This window comes from Pagrus major, chromosome 22 (genome assembly GCF_040436345.1).
Source record: "Pagrus major chromosome 22, Pma_NU_1.0".
Classification (NCBI taxonomy): Eukaryota; Metazoa; Chordata; class Actinopteri; order Spariformes; family Sparidae; genus Pagrus; species Pagrus major.
Window position 1 is genome coordinate 25,857,623 of NC_133236.1, and position 18,353 is coordinate 25,875,975.

Genomic DNA, 18,353 nt, shown 5'->3' on the forward strand with positions numbered 1-18,353 from the left:
CTAAAATGTGGTCAGGGGATGTTTATGCAAAAATGTAGGGCATCTGGACCATCTTTGTTTGCATTTCTAAGAGCAATTTGTTGGTTTTCCTTTGTTGTTTTTGGTGGGCCTGTCCTCCCAAAACACAGCTGTGGACTATCATGCAATTATGGACTCTATTTAAGCACTGTGTCACTTTATACTCGACCGAAATGTCAACTTTTTTAAATAAATCAATGCAGTGTGTGCAGGAATTGATTTTTTCCTTTCGAACTGGATTTTTTCAGGCTACTTGATTCCCTGCCCCACAAAAAAGACACAAAGCAAGTGGTGTGCATGTCGCCTTCTACTTATCTTATGCCAGCATGTAACCCAGCTGCATACGCACTGTCAACACCACACCTTTACAACAGTGGGATACAGTTCAGCCCAACCCGCATCCAAAAAACAGCAAACCATAACAGCAATTTCCTCAGTGGGAAGGCAAATGACACAAAACAGCCATGGAAAAAGACAAGGAATGCTTTTTTTCGTTGAGGAAGTGAGAGATATTTCTGATTGCACTTCGTCTGATGGCCGATTTGTGTGATTAATGAGAGGTCAGCTGTCTTGAGTCAGCGTGTGAGCGGCGAGGTGAGACACTTCAGCCCCTGTGGGTCCCCGTGTGACTTGCAGATTCCATTTTACAAAAGCAGCGAACAAGGTGGGTTAAGCAGCACTGTTATAGGAGACATTTTTAAGTGTAAACCAGTTAAAGGGGGCATGAACTGATATTACAAGGATGACATGGGTTAACTCACTGGTCTAATATGTAGACTTTTACTGTTACAAAGCACAAAAGACCTCAAAATATCTGCAGGGGATTCATGATTTTATTTACCACCAGTGACCCGCCGACGACTCTCCAACTCCTAAAAGCTTAATGCTTTTCAGACCTTGCTTTCCAGCTTGTTTTCAGTTCAAAGAACATCCTCCCGTCTCATCACATTTTCAGCTTAACCGTGTAAGATGGTACGAAGAAAAGCAGCCAACGCACTGCAGTACCTTGTGAGCACGCATAACATCACAGGGCAAAATGTTTCATTATAAAACCCTCAGTGGATTTACTTTGCTGAGGAGATCCCGCGAGTATACTGTTTTATACAGAGGGATTTTGAATGAATGCTTTCACAAATACTGCGAATTCATGAGAAGAAATCAAGTTACATGAGTCTGTTGTCGGCTGAAACAAAATATCGGGTGCTGGCAACACTTGAGTTCACACAGAACATAAAAACTCTTAAGGATTTGTTTTCATTGGGGGTAATTGCCGGAGGAAAACTAAACCAAACTAATTTAAGCAAATATATATTACGGTAGCTCATCTTTGGTACCAATCAAGTAAAAAAACAAACTACAGTGTCTCTGAGATGCAAGACGGGAATAACAATGATCTTTTTCTCTCCTTTGTGGCCCGTGCGCGAGCCGCATACAAAATGGTTGCTCCAGCTTAATTAACACAACAAAAAAAGCCCTGTAAAGGATTTTGCAGTGAAAGCAAATGAGCTCCCACTAATTTAACCAGTCAAACAAAGAGCATTGTGTCCTGTGTCACGCTGATAAATGTCCTCTACACGTCCCTCACACCCCCAAATCAAATTGTGTGGCTTAGTGGCGCCCGTTATTATCACGCTGAAGTTTTCCGAGGCAGTACATTTTCTCCATTGTGGAATCTGCCCGCTCTGACAGCCTGCCTGTCTGCCTGCCTCTCACATGAGCATTCGCAGCTTGGAAAGCTACATTCTCAAAAAATAGCATTTCCAGGGTAGAAGAAGGAGATTTATAACTAACAGTACTGCTCATTGAGAAATAACATGTTTCCAATGTAGTGTGATTTGCAGATGACTCTCACTCGGCAGGTTAGAGTGACACCATCCTGAGCTCGACCACCAATCAATTGAACGCAAAGTGCTGATTTGAATGGGAATCCATCACTGTCCAGTTATGTATTCTGAACACCAACGGCCCCATCAATCAAACCATAAAAAGCCACTTTCAATTTGCTAAAACACACTGCGCTCCAAGTGCTCTTTGAGGGGGCGCGTTGGCAGAGCGGCGAAGATGAAAGGCTTCTGAGAACAGACGAGACGACAGTAAGATGCATATTTCATACATTACAGCGCTTGAACGTCAATACAATTTCATACTGTTTTGATGCTACTTGCAGCCATTAGCTGAACGCACAGCTCATCTCTTTGTAAACAGTCAGTGCAGGGCTGAGCTGCAGGCACTCACATCATATCAGCTGGAGAGGCATCAGCAGTTATGTTGGGAAAAGACCGAGTCAAAGAGAAACGAACTGATGTCAGGGAGGCGAGCCCTGCCGGACAGGAGGAGAGGAGGAGGATGGGGAGGAGGGGGAGGGTAGAGAAAGAGAAGTAAAGCCATGAAAAGAGACCAACGGAAGAGGAGAGGGGCGGGCTCAGCCATGTGAGTAAATGTAATTTGTGCTAGTGCATTCTGGGAGCCATTGGAGGGATGCCGGAGGTCCCAGTAACCATGAAGATGGGAGATTTAGAGCCAAACAAGCTAAGGGTGGGGGCTGGTTGGGATTTAGGTTGATGGGACGTTTAAGGATCAAAAATACACCATATTCCACTGAGAGCGTCTGTCAAAAACATTCACTGTTCTCTGATGTGAATACCTACTATTCATACAGCGCCTGCGTGTCGATGTATGTCATGTATCCGTGTATCCATGCTCAGGTTTGCATGTGTTTATTCAGGCATACACAGTTGCATGTTAGCAGCTGTGGCGTGGCGGCACGGGAACTTTTCTCAGTCACTTAACATTCAGGTGGAGCCGCAGCCTGAGGAAATAAACAGACTTCCCCTTCCTGTATTAGTTTGTCACAAGGCCCCTACCTTGTCACCAGCCATGGACTGCAACTGTGTCACACTCTGCTGGGCACTAGGGAAAGGATTCAGATTGGCAAAGGGAAGTCAGCCACACCTCAGGTCATTAAACCCGAAGCACGGCACCTGTCTAGACTCTCACGAATGCACACACATCCACTCGAGAGCACGCATGAATTACACTGTGCTCAGGTAGGAAACAAATCAAGACACACACGTGTGAATGCACACATGGCCACATGTACATACCAGATCAGGGGACACTAGATCAAAGGAAATGTCAATATGAATGATTGATGATGACCCGACTACCTACACAAATGCCACTCAACACTTCACAGGTTGCTACGATGCCAGATGTTATAAGATCCACTTTGAAAAGAAGCAGAACAGATGTTGCTTCATCTCATTTGCATTGTGGACAAGCAGTAGTGGCAATATTTCAATGTTTTTATGAAGTGTTTCCCATAAAAAGAATATGCTGGGGCAGTTGAAATAATCGATTAAGTGTCATGGATAGCTGCTTTAATAAGTGAACAGTGCCTCGTTCAAGAAAGGCGCTGCTTGTGTACAAATTGATGTTATAGTTCTTTCAAAGGTGCTTTTTCTTTCTGTGTAATGCACCAGCTTGCACACAGACACACAGTTTACAGCGCAGCGATTCCATTTTGGTTTTGGTATGCACTTTGTGTGACCCTGCCAGGTCGTGCAGTTTGTTGCACTTCACGCTACATTTTTTAAAACGTCTGCGCTTGTAAAAACGAAAGGATGTTTAAAACGCACAGAGTTTAAGAGATTATTTTCAAGGTTTCTGGTTTCAAATATTAAATATTACATGGTTTATATCATGTGGCCTTTGAAAACGGGTCTATGCAGTCAGATATTATCATCATCTGCTGTGTGTTACCTCTTCTGACCTCACACTTTCACATAGTCCTCATGAATTCCTAATCCCTTCATATAACAAAACACCCAATATTACGATCCTCTCGACCCCAGAGAACCACAGGTAGAGATAAATATAACCTCACACGAACGGAGGAGCGAAAGTTACCAGGCTTAAACGTTGGTATTCAGAGGAGCGAGTTTTAACGTATGGAGCTGTGACACTGCGGAGCAGAAGTGCAGGTTACGAGCAGGGCACCAATCCTCCTGCTGCTGGATAGCCTTGTTAACTAACAGAGCGGCAAGATGCTGCTGGTGGGGCAGCAAAAAAAATGCCTCGGGCCTTTGGAAGGAAATTATGGGATATCAAGCTGGGGAGGACGCGCTCATTCTGCCACACAGACACTGTGCAGGCGCGTTTTTTGTTGTTTACATGCACCCATGTGAGGGAGTAGATGTGTCGTCGCACAGAGAAAAAAACGTCTTCATCTACTCATGTACGAGAGGCTAGCTTACTAAGTTAGCTAACGTTACACCTCAGACGATGCGGACGCCATTAACGTTTACATTGTGCACTGTTATGCATGCTTCTTTCCGCACAGTAATACAGGAGAGAGAAATTACACTGGGGAGTCAAGGTCTGTGGATTATGTTGGGTACACAGGTCATGATTTCTGTAAAAAGACATTGCTCTTGTATTCTTTTGGCACTTTGAGCTCCAGAGGCCGAGTGCCATTGAGTACCATTATATTCAAGAGAAGGCAGACATCCCTGCGGACAATATCTCCAAAACTCGGCGACTCAAACTAAAACAATCGGGATGGATAAAAAGAGATGTGTTTATTTTATTTTATTTTGGTGTGAAATTTCCCTTTAAGTCAATGACCTTTATGTCCCCCTACTGTTGTGTGAAGGGTTTGTTGAAGTGTGTCTATTTGCTTTCATGTTTATCAGCCGGTATGAGCGTCTACAGAGCATTTCACCTGCAGCAAAGCTAATCCTACAGACGACTCCCTCTCCTGGCGATGCAGTCATTTATTTAAGAGGGTCACGCTGCATCTGCAGAGCATGTTTAAAACATTAGCCACATCATAACTTACACCGACAGAAAGCACTGAAACATTGATCCCATTAGGAGAAGGAGCCCCGTCTTTCTCATCAAGCCGAAGCTGTTTCCCGGAAATTACCTTAGTAATCATCCACGCACGCACAGACACCAGTAGACACAGGTATGTACTGATTGTGGTTGTAAGGGATGCTTTTATCTATTCTCACGCTTACATTTCCTTGCATATGACATTCTGCACATGCCACATGTACTTTAACAGCAAAATGTACAAGATCTCAGCACGGTGGCATCATATATATTGTATCAGATGCAGAATTCAACAATTTTCTTTCATCAGAAAAAAATAAGATACTTAAAAAAATGCTCAGTGCAGAAATGACAGGAAACTTTTGACAAATTAAATACTTATGCTGCTAAACCCTAACCCTGAATGCACGAACACATGCATGCACACACACACGGAGAAAAGAAATCACACTTTACACCCTCGCAGCAGGGAAACTACTGTATGGACCATTTGTGCTACAGGGGGGACACTATGTAGTTCAGCTTTAAAGCTTTTCTGCTGATCAAACGGCCTGTTTGATTCAGCCTCAATAGCAGCAGCCTTTCATAGATGGATGGGAGAGCTGTCTGCTCCCATTACAGCTCTGCAGTTTCATATTTTAAACTTCCAAAGGTTGGAAACTGCCTCCCTAATTTTTCTAGCTTGTGGTGAAACTCAGCCACCATACAGTGCATGGTGAGGATAAGCCGCGGATAAACCCCTCACAAACAACTGCACACGATGAAAGAACGTAAATGAGAACAGGGGAGGATGAGACGGAAGGTGCGAGGGAATCAGAGAGAGGGATCATGAGGGAGTCTTTGATTCTGAGCCATCCATCTCTCCCGCCGCTATCTGCATCCTGCTCTCATCCCATTCGTCTGTGTGTCTCTGCTTCTTTTTTATTATTCTCCCACATGGTCATAATTCATTGGAGCACTCAAGTGTCAGTGGAAGCAGACCACCACAGTTTCACGAGGCGGAGAATTGCCCACAAGGCCTGGAGTAAAAGGTCAGCGCTTCATCAGTCAGCTGTCAGGTGATGCATCACTGACCACAGTATGGAACCAAGTGTGCACACATTTGGCACCGTGTGTGTGTACCCCTGCGATCACAAGCCAAAAAAGACCTTCTCAAAACTAGGAAACAGATTTGCTACGGGTCGCTTGTGCTGAAATGATGCTAATTTCATAAAATTCTACCTATTTTCCTTGAAGCCTTCTGGCTTTCTTGCATGTTATGCAGCTGTAATGGCTACTGTCCATAAATGAAGCATCAGTAAGCACAGTGTGTGAGTTCAAGGATGCAGAGTAGCCTGTACTGTAAAGTGTATTTTTTCAAGAGGAGAACATTAACCCTGCAAAGAGAAATAATTTCCCTTTTTCCCTTTGAATTGCATGTGTTTGATAAAAGGGCTTAATGGTTCAGGAGTGGATTAGACAACGTGATTAGAGCACCGCTTTAGATCATCATTAGCTCTCCGCAGCATTACAGTTGTCAGTGGTGATGTGTCGTTGCCACTCACGCATCGAAGCACAGGTTGAGAAAAATGCGTGGGAGGAGGCCGAAAGCTCATATGAACTTAACAATCCACTCGTTCCTGCTCTCCAATAGGGGCATTTCATTAACCCCCGATGCGGTGAGACATGAAACGAGAAGACGGAGGGGTGGACAGAGGGGAGGCGGAGAGCGCATATCACGCCATTTCCAAAATGCCAGCACATCAGCAATAACTTGTGCTGACAGGCACCCATTTCCATTTCTTAGGGAAGTGGGCTAACGTTCACACCCGATGGTAATCATCCCATGATGCAGAGTGGAAGTGAGCATCACAGACTTTAAGGGAATGTGGAGAGTGCATTTCTTAAGAGAGCAGATACAAAACGACCTTATTTCTCATTTTATCATGAGCGATCTAATCATAGCTTGCAAGAGCTTATTGCAGTAATTCCTCTTACTGATCAGACTTCATTCTACAGCACAGCAGGACTTCTGTCAAAGTTTCAGTTTGCCTGCAGGGCAGCTGGACTCTCCACTCCAGGCAAAAATGTATATGAAAGAGTTTCACAAAATGAGGTGTGTTTGATGTATCGGTCCAGAAACGTTTACAATTTCATAGCACGACTCTTAATTCCACTCAGCATACTAAAACAATCTATTGAATTTTCACGCCTGGGGCAGTAACCATTCTGAACAACTGGACAATATAATATATATATATAAATATATCTGCAGCTCGCTGTTGTGTATCAATGTTTTGCATAACTGTGCCGTTTGTCTTTGTCACATTTATTTCCAATGCAAAGATAAGATGATAATAACAACATTTTTCTGATGAGATCGTGAACTCCAAGTAGTTGATTTGATTATAAATCTAAGAACAAAGATTGTTGGGCTTAAAACACCAAAGACATCCACCTACAGTATATAAGAACAGATTCTGAACTTTGAAAGGAAGACAAAAGCCACCTGCACTCTATCACAGTGTTATAATGGAATAAAGCTGCAGATGTCTGACAGCTGTTGACAGCCGTGACTGCAGCCCAGGCCAGAAAATGGCAGAAACTCCTAATTCAGTCTGCCACCCCGCATTTAAAAGCTCTCGACATCTCATTCGGGCTGCTGTGTCAGTGAGAAGAAACACATTTAGTTTCCTATGAAGAATGGGTCTTCATTGGAAACACAAGGAATTTCTGACAGCATCTGACTGCATACCCTCTCGATAACTAAATCATCTGATTTAACTGTCACCCGAAAGACACTGTCACAAAGAATGGGCCACAAAGGAGTTTTCACTGCTTCTGACGTTTCATTCACTGCGTTTTTTTTTTTTCAGTAACTCATCTCCTGATCTGGAATAAGTGTGTCTGCTTTTGTGTTTGCACCTCCCACAAGAAAATATCTCATCAATTACAACACCATAACAGTGCTTAATAATTGCTGGATCAAGATCAAAACCACTTCCTTATTCTTCAAATAATCAATGATAATCCAGCATGCTGAACAAATGTTTCTCATTTTATGGTCAACATGACCTCTTAAAAAAAATAAAAAAACAAGAAAAGAGCCTCTATTGACTGCACATGATGACCGCAGGGCTTTGAAGAGAATAATGCTCCAGAAATGCGAAAAGGAAATTGGACAATCTTGCTGAGAAATCTGCTTTGCTCTGGCATCAAGGCAACATGAAAAGCATATGAGAAATGACACTTGGAGGCTGTGTAGAGATGATTGCTTTGGGGAGGGAGGTGAAGCTTATATTTTATTTTACAAAAAATACCTCCCCTAGTCTTATTTATCTTTTCTTTGGGACTCTCCCCATGACAGTCAGTCCCTCCTGTGCTCCTGTGCAAAGTAATATATTAATGGCAAACAAAACAAATTAGTGGTGGAAAATTGCCACTGTTGAGTTTTAAATAAGTGAACCAGACACAGAAAGCATCTCCTCGCTTCCAAAACATATTTTTTAATTGTTTGTTAACAGATACAAAACGTTCTTTCAATGTGTTCCTGCTGGATAAATACGGACAATTATTTCGCTGAAGAACTCATTTGTTCTTTAAAAGACACATAAGAGACTGTGAGATTTTTAATAATAAATATCATCATGAAGAGCTGAATAGAAGTATAAATATAGGATGAGAAATATATTAAAGGAAGTCTGAGGCAAAGAAGCATCACAGCCTCCTTTTTGCAAAACGAGAAAAAGGTTTCAAGATAAAAAAAGAAATATGTTTGTGTTTCTTAAGTGCACAATATATATAATTTCTGCCAAGAGGGGTCTCTCTATCAAAACAAAACAAAAGACAAGTGTTGTGTGCTCAGCTGATCAGAGCTGGCCAGCTCAGGTGAATGTGGGTGCAGGACCAGACCTTCAGGAGGAATAAACACCCAGAGTCACATCGGATTCTGATTCTGATCCGGAGCCGTTTACTGACAAGAGGAGGGCTCAGAAAATAAGTAGCACGTAAGTAACACAAGGCCAAAATTCTCTTCGCTGGAGGTGAACACATCATTAAACAGCCATCACTGAGGATGAATATCTTTCTAACGTGACTCAGGCACAAATGTCATGTTATGTTTAGTCTCGCTGGCCGACTTCCTTTATCAATCTCTGAATCTCTCCTGGAAGTTATACCGACAGGTGACCAAATGAAACGTACCGTTGGCTCAAGTAAACTTGGGTTTGAACATCGTTGGAAACATTTTGGATAATGTAAGTACGCTGTTCAACAAAATACAGTATAAAAACAAAAGTCCAGTTGTTCTTAGACATTTTACTGCAGTATTCTTACATATCATACCTTCAGTCAGGCGACATTTGAATTTTGGGGCCTCCAGTTGTATCAAAGGTTTTACTGTCCAAGACAAAATTTGAAGAGGAAGACGCAGATACAAAAATGGAAACTATGAAGAAAATAAATGTTTTGCACTAAACTTCAAGGAGAATATTAGACTTAATTATAAAAAGCCGTTTTTAGAGTCTTGATGTGCATGTTCACAGAAACCCAACCATAACTCACACCAACACCTGGACAAGACACCAGAGAATACACGATTATACTGCCATTAATGGCAAAAAAACAGACTTTCAGAGCAGATGCTGGAGTAAAACAGGGAATAAGAGACCTGCAGGGACGCAGACTGCCAGTATGGATTAAGAGGGAGCATAAAAGCTTGGAGGGCAGGACATAAGGATAATTATACAGAGGAGACCAGCCCCATCTCTGTGACAGAGAGTCCCTTTGCACCTCAATTCCTGAAAATGTAGCCTGCATAATAATCTGTTACAAGGGCACACACTCTTAATGCACTAGCCAAATGAGGTTGTAAATTTTACATACGTTCACAAAATTGCGTCTGTGCACACATACACACTAAGAGTGGGTCGGTGTCTGAGGTTGAGATAGTACGAAGGAGTGAGAGAATAAACAGAGAAAAAAAAGAGGCAACAGGACGACTCACGCTGTGTGTGAATCATTGGGAAGGAAAGATGGAGAGACAGAGAGGGGCAAGGGGCAAGTTTGATGAGGTGGAAGTAGTCTACCTGGCGTGCACTCTTCCCCTCGCTGGCTGAGCTCACATTGGGCAGACAGGAAGGCAGAGGCACAGACAGGAAGGAGCTGACCTCAGATACACCACATGAACTCCAGCAGGAGAAAAATAATCAACCGCTGTGACTCACCAGCTCAGCACTTCTCATTAGAACAAGCAGCAAAATCTAACACGCAGCATACTCGGTTTAGTCGAGTTATGTAAGAAAATGATATACTGCCAAAGATAAAGCTGGCAAATGTCAAAAATTTGGCTCACAGATTTCTAAAGGGTTTTGAGTGTGACATTGTTCGCTGGCATCTTAGAAACATTGAATCCAATAAATGAAATTCAGTTAAGGCTGGAAGAGAAATTCAGAAGTGAAAGACTGTAAGAATTCTTATGAGGGTAAAAGGTAATGGGCAAAAGAAAAAATCAATTTGGCACCATTTCCTTCATCATAAAATTGTATAAAAGCAAAAACTTGCACAAAGTTTGTTATTTTCCTCTCTTGTGCCACTTAAACGCACTTCCTCCATCTCAGCGTGCCCCAGGTATTCTGGTCATTACTCCCACCTACTCTCTGTGAGTCACTCTCATCAGTTTGAGGTGGATGAACTCCATTCTGTTCAAGCTGTCCATCAAGTTGCAATGTTACAGTGCCACTAAAAACAGCTCCAGGGCACAGGAAACTGGCAGGTACATAACTACAGTAATTATCCTGTAGTCGTACAGAAGCTCTAATTTAGTGTGGAGCAGACTTTGGCAGACCGGAAAATGAAGGGAAAATGCTGAAAGCTGCTCACAGCAAACCAGTACGTACAGTACAAACACACATGGAAGCAACAATAGCATGCACGCTGGCATGTAAGAAGGCACAGATGCATGTACACCTACGCAAAGACTAATAAACCTAGATCGTGCAAAAACAGATGAAGCAGAAATAGTCAAATTTTTAATGCATCGCTGAGCTACACATGGAATTTCCACCTGCTGTATTCTCTAAGTGACCATGAACTCGTACTTCCATGTGGAGGGGGATATCAGGAGGGGATTAAAAGCTAGCAGCATAAAACCATGTAAGAACTGTCAAAGCAAGCGATATGCCAAATCATTTGTGCCCCCCAAAATTGAAACCAATCAAATGTTCAAAATCAGCCTGTGTGTCTAAAAAGAGGGCCATTTCCAGGCCTCCCTGTGGCCCCCTTCTCCAGCCCTCCAACAGCCAGAAGCCCCACGGAGGGAGGCCCCGCAGGGGAAATGTCCACAACGGGGTCCAAGAGTAAATAATTTATACGAGTCCCTGTTGGCATGGTGCAGCCTTCGGGCTGTAGATGCTCTGCCACTGCTGCTGTTGTGAGGAGGCAGCATATGTCCTCCCCCTCTAGCTGTTTCCATTCTTGCCATCTTTTACTTATACCCCCTTCCTTTCCTTCTTGACAAAACACTCCAATATGCTGGGCTCCTCGCTGCGGAGAGGACACTAAGCAGATTCCAACCCCAATGACATCCTTAATAATTCCGACCAGAACCAATCAGGTTTATTGGAGGACATTCCTGCAGTCCTAAAGGGGGGGCGGCGGGGGGAGGGCTGTGTAGCATCAGAAGTAGTTGACATGCTGTATAAAGTAATAGTGAAGCTGAAGAGAAGGGGCTGTGCTTCGTCTTTCTGCTGATGGAGACGTACGCAGAGACCTGGCTTTATTCATCCCAGCTCGGTCCTGATCTGTTGGTGCTACTATGAATGACGCACACAGGTTGTACAATAATACAGTAAATGTATTCTTGTAAGCTACAATTCTCAAGTGTACCAGCCTCTAAAATAAGACGATGTTGTACAGAGACAGGAAACTTTACCCATGCATCATGAGCAGTTTTTGTTTTTACACCGTCTGATAATTAGGTTTAATCACCGCCAGCCGGGGTAATGATATGGCCTCTACACAACAAGATATAGTAACTGTGAACTGCAGGAAAACAAACAAATAAAATACGGCTAAATGGAAGTGGAGACAGGGGTGTAAGTCCTGTTCACCCTGCTGCCGTCTGGCAAGCGATACACAAGTAACCACTGCCATACCACCAGATAACAGAGCAGGCTGTGATACTCTTAAACTCATCCTCCAAACTCCATCACAAAATGGTTTTCTTATTCTGACTTGCTGATTAATTTATTCATTAATATAACTTTTGTTTCTTGCTGAGGGATTAACTTTAATTACAGTTTAAAGTCTGGTGGTATTTAATGAATATATTGATTCTTCAATCTTGTATCTTGAATGAAGAAAAGAAAGGTCATGTTCTTGTTGGATAAAAAGCTTTTTCATATTCACTCATTGAACTATTGGCAAGTTCCATTACAGGTTTCTTCATTGCGACTGGAAGTTATGGGAGTTTTTGTCTTCTATAAGGTGACATCTGAAGGGGGATATTTCAGATTTGATTGGATCAGTCACAAGTTGGATGGCTTAGCAAATATAGAGCTGTAGCGAGATATGGAGCAGTAGTGGACTGTTGGCCTCCACCTGTGCATTATTCAACCCTATTGTTCAATCAGGAGGCAAAGGACGAGGGAGAAATGGTTAATCAGACCTCAATCATATTCTTTGGACTGTCCTTGGAAGTCTGCCCCATGATATCAGCTGGCTAGCTGCTGGAAACAACCAACAAGCTAATGGTCAAGTTCAGTTTTATATGATGTAAATGATTTTTGATTGAATATGTTTGATTGGAAATGTAAAATACATGCCCCTGACTTCGAGGATATTTCAGCATTATTAAAAATAAGATGGATTTTCATATAAAATATTAAGAAATCACAAGGATACAGGAATTCACTTGGACCTTTCTTTTTACTTTGACTTTAAACCATCTCAGTGAATTCAAATTGTGAATTCACATAATAAAAGTAACACTCTTGAGACAGGCCTGCCATTTACATAAGCCTCAAAGGATAAAAAATCCATCATTAAATCTACAGCCCTGTATTCTCACAGCAGATCTTGACTTCCTCAAATCGCAGCTCATTATTTTGCACGCTTCAGACAGCACGGTATGCTGGGTCAATCAGGCCTTCACAAAAGAAAGTCTGAGGAAACAGTTGTTTAGCGCCACGCTGTCAAACCAGTTCACATACCACTGTTGCGCACACAGAGAGCAAAAGTGACTGGGTGACATAATTCTGTGCATAAACAACCCTAATTGGGCCTCCAAATCCCTCTGCAAACATTTGACGATCCTCGGTAAGCATCGTGCAGTGATAATTGTGATTTATCCTCTGTCTCTAGTCATCATTTAGCCTTTTGCCATCATTAGCTACACCGTCACACAGAGAGCCTGCTGTCCCGACATCCCCAGACCATCTGCCGGGCAAGGCCATGCCAGCCACCAACCAAGCAGTCACCTACCACCATCGCATAACGCCCCATTTGGTATGGCATCTGTGTGATCCACTGATCTGCCAACAAAGGATTACTGAATGTTTAAACAAGCTCTTGGACATTTAACAATATTCAAACGGCCATCTAATCCTATGGTCTATGTTGGAGTTGACAGTGATCTGGGGACACCCCATTTCAAGATGCCACGGTGTTAATGACACACATGATGGGCGAAATCAACACTTCAATGCGGAACGAGCCTCCGTATCTGATTGGCTCTGATTCTGTGTGACCGATCTCTGATAAAAGATGATTATCAGTGCACGCTTGTTCTGTACCCGACAACAAACACCTATGGCACCTCCAAGTTTAATTAGATGGTCTCCGTTTCCTCATGGCAGACCAGGAGGCTTGTCTGGACAAACTGCCCCGCCACCTGGTTACAAGACAGACAATCAAAAACAGCTGATTATCTGAGAGACCTTTGACTTGTAACTCGCTGCTAACATCGGGATTTTTTCTGTATGAGACATAAAGAGAGAGAGACATCTAAATCCTCAGTTTTCACTTGAGACGCTGTCTGCTGCCTTTGTTTCTTGGCCGCCCTTCAGGATTAGAAACAGAGCAAATTATGGAAACAGGCTAGAAGGGTATAAACATTGTCTTTGTCAATGTTCTTATCCACTCCAGAAACTTGACAACTGACATTCATATCAACCCTTTGGGTACACACACACTCTTCACAATATAATGTTAGCAGAAACATGACAAAAATAAGAATTTGTGAGCTTAGTTAGTGCGGATCCAATATTGTCAGCCAACCGTGCCAAGCCAAAACATTTACGACAAATCAAATCAGACATTCATGCTCTTTTCCACCCTGAAGTAGTGCATATGAAAACTGTCATCATGGTTGGCCGACATAATTACAACTGCCTCGCAATAATGTGAGTGCATATGGATGAATGTCCTGGAGGGAAATGTCATCAATACAGTACACAGGACCAAACGGCAGAGAGAGACATGACCGTCTTTACTGGCAGGGACTCATTATATCCTCCTCAAGCTGAATGTCTGCCAGTTGCTTTAGATAGTAATAGTTCCTACTGTGCAGCATGGAACAAATGGTCTCTGAGTTGCACAGCTCGGCTTTGGAGAATTGCTGTACATTATGTTTCACGGGGGGTTAAAATAATTCCACCTGTTTTTATGCAGAATGCTTTTATCTGAACATATTTCTTCTCCTGATGTTAATGGAAGGATCTGCCAGTCATAGCGGTGAATGTTAAACAAAGGATACTGTTTGAAAGGTAATGAAGTGTAGCCAAAAGTGTAATGAAGTTAATAAGAATAACAAAAGGAAATAGAGCTCACTTTTTATTTTAAAACTTCACACGAGGCTGCAATACTTTTTAAATCTGACATGTTTTTCCAGAGAGTGTTGTCAGCATCTCTGGTAAGTGTTACGCTTGTGAATCTGAACCTGCAGTCTGTCAGCCTGCAAACCATGTGGTGTCCAGAATGGATGTGGGGGGACGTTCGCTGGCCAAACAAATGGCTGCAGTGAATGTTCTACAACTTCCTGTGGAAACAAATGCACAGAAAGTGAAATCATTCAAGAAAAAACAGGATCACAGTTGGCGGATCCAAACTTGGATCATCATTCAATGGAGAAAACTGAGAGAGAAGAAAAAAAGAAAAAGTGAATGTGTCTTCTGTCTCCATTTGGTTTACTCCATTGGACAGGAAATAGTTTAAGAAAGCTCTGCGGTCTCTGGAGCAGCAGCTTTACGGATCTGGCATTTTCTTTACAAACCCTCCTGAGGTTTACTATCGAAAACCAATTAAGTCTTTGGCGTGCTTGTGTGCTTGGAAGAGATTGTTGAAGCGGGTGAGAAAGGTCACCCGTCTCTTTATGTGTCGGCATTGGAGAGGTCCCTTAAATACACATAGGCGCAGACACACAAACTCATGCATTTATACATAAAGCCACAAAAAGATCACACCCATGTGCGCTACGCCCACTGGTCTCACCTATATGACTAATGGTGTAAGCAGCTGATTAATGTGACCAAGGCGGCAATCAACATAATTCCCAAGAACCGCTCCCATCCGTCCTCCACGATCTGCTCGCCACATATCTGTTATGCACAGATGGATGATAGCGGTATGGTGGAAAACTCGAAGGAGATATTGATCACCCCAATTAAATCCGAACAAATTAGAGAGGAAAGAGGAGAAACTCTCTTCTGCCCGCGGGCTTGTCTGGATGTTTATTTAACTATGCAATTGCAGTCTGTTTCCAAAATGAGATATCTACGGTTTGAAATGATCAATGATCATTAACGGTGCTTCATTAGTGCTGCTTCATTAGCCTTTGTGATCATCAGCAAAGTGAGGCAGATTATGGTTTTAGATTAAAGTTATGAGAAACGTTTCATTCAAAAACTTTTAAAAGGTAGATTATTCGGAAAATCTTTCAGAGGAATTAACATGAAATTGGTTCCGTAGCTGTGCCAGAGAAGATTCATATCTCTATGGACCACAGAACAGTGAGCCTTGAACGTCATGTTTTCAGGGTTTCGATTAAAGAGCAGATGCTGCCAACAGACTCTGTTTTGGGGGAAGTTTTGATACATAATAAGACAAAATCAAGTGTTCATTCGAGCAGAAAAAAGTTGTTTTTTTCACTCTTGTCCCTCAATCACTTTGAGAATCACAAGTCTGGAACAGCTAACAGATCTCAGCAAATGTTGCTCCAATTACTGCAGTTAAACAAACTCCCAAGACTGACGGAGAGACATGCTGTATGCTTTTTCAGCCAAAATAGACTGGTAAGAGAAGCGAGCAGAAGAGAAGAGGTGTGAATGTTTCTAGATGAGAGGAGGCTTAATTAGTGGTGATGTGATTGTTCCTACGCTCTCCTGTCAAAGGGAGAGCTACGGTGTGTCAGGGAGCCTTTCTTGCCTTGTTAGCTCCGTGTTCGTCCTCCGCTCCTTATGGTTTCCATGGTAACAGACCTATCTAACTGGTCATAACCCTTCACGCTTCATACTCACCTGCAGGGTGGGCGCTGTATATTGGTGCGTGGTATGCGTGTATGTTAACTTATGTGTCCACAAGACGGTGTGGGGGGGAACTGAAACTCTCCACTGGTCAGTGGCATTTAATTACATGTGTTTTCTCCTCCACTCACAATCTCATTTTAAAGCCTTAGAGTCTATATCAAATGAATGGCTTACCTGTGACATAAACCTAATAAGGTGCACGGTTCATCTCCCAAATGTAGTAAAACATCAGCATGCAAAAAAACCATTAAGATCCCTACCTGATGGCTGAAAAAGAGCTACTGGCTCAATATATTGACACTGGCACACTGATTGTCCCACATGGAAGAACAGCTAAATGGAGACCAAGATCAGTCGATAGTCGGACCGCAATGAGCCACTGATTGTATAGGAAGTCACCTGTCGAGGCAGGCTTAATGAGTTACTTTTTAGAATGATGGTTGCTAAACTTGACAACAGTGATGACCAGCCAAGGGTTCCTGTATCCCTGGTGGTACATCTGCAATCACCACAGGGTACATGGAAGGATTGTGGAGTAGCTCAGCTCAGTAGAAAAAGTAGAAATGATGACTGGATTTATCGATTTAAAAATGGATAAAGGAAACTGTTGAAAATAGTGAGCTTAAAGTAATGGATACATATTTAAAATAGTTAGCATTAAAGGGGCAATATGTAAGAACTTTAGCTGAAAACAAAAAATATATATAATAACTAAAATTATCAACAGAATGTAAATAAATCGTAGTGGTGACATTATGATGTCTTGGTATTGTGTTGCAGAGATATCTGCAGAATTTAGCGTGCTAACCAGCTAGCCCAAGCCCCAAAAGGAGTCCCAAACTCCTGTGCTAGCGGTGTAAACACTAACTTGGTCCCGAGCTCGCAGTCCAATCTACTAGCTGCACGGCTAACTGAGCTAGATAAGCTATTGGCAGCTACAGTTAGCGGTTATTATGGTGATACGCTCCCTCCAATTTGTTTTGAGAATTAACTTGACAGGTGACAAATTTGAGTAGTGCACCTTTAAGTAATGGATAAATGGTTGAAGTAGTTAGCTAAAAGTCATGGATAAATGTTTAAAGATCGAGTTTCTGCTACTCAACGTGGTAGCAGTAGAAATGCAAACTTGACCAACGTTCCCTAAAAAATGAATATTCATTTGTGTGAAAAATATTATCCTAACAATTTCCACGTTCTGTAGTGTTACTAAACATCCATTTTAAAATCAATTGTGACAGGAGGCGTTCATGAAGGCGTACATGAGCTCATCTGACCGGGATGGGGGATACATCTATCTATCTATCTAGACTGTAAGTGTGGATTGGCCTGGCCCTGCCTGTACTAAGTAAAATGAAAGACAAATGGGTGTCTGTGAGAACACCGATTTTTCTTCAGCAACTCCAATGCTGACTTTCCGCTGGCAGCAGCTCTGCTCTCCAGCCTGAGAGTTCTCGCCTCGACCGGTTCTTATTTGATCAGCTCCACTTCCACTGGGACGACCTTTGCGGGGTTAACAAAATGTCACTGCTGATTTCACTGCAGGCATCAAGTGACTTGGAGACGTGTGCCAAGTTCCACAGGAATAGACTGACACCAGTACAGTGACTTAAGAAAAGGGTCATCACGAGCCAACAGTCCAGCGATTCATTTGTTTACGCGTTGATAACTTGTACTTGTACACAAACATTATTTTGTTTTGTCACTTTTTAGATTGCTTTGGGTCATTTTGCATCTTGTGTTTAGTCTATTTATTTGTTCTGCCATTTTTTTTGTTAAATACTACTGCTTTTGTTTTTGTTTCCCTCCCCTGCTGCTGTGTGTCTGAACTGCTTTGTAATTTAATGAGACTTTGCGATTGCTTGGTCTTCTGTTTGAATTTTCTTTGATACAATGTGCAGCACACAGAGTTTACTTAACTAAATTCAATAACAGGGACAGCCGAGAAACAAATACAAGACTGTGAATGTCTCACATTATTGGATGGTGCAGCTTGTTTGT

At 42.4% G+C, this 18,353-nt stretch overlaps 1 protein-coding gene across 1 annotated transcript in view; it reads right to left on the reverse strand.

Annotated features, from left to right (window-relative positions):
* plcb1l (phospholipase C beta 1-like) overlaps positions 1 to 18,353 on the reverse strand; it is a 116,729-nt gene that overhangs the window by 53,681 nt on the left and 44,695 nt on the right. The gene's annotated exons all lie outside the window — the stretch shown is intronic.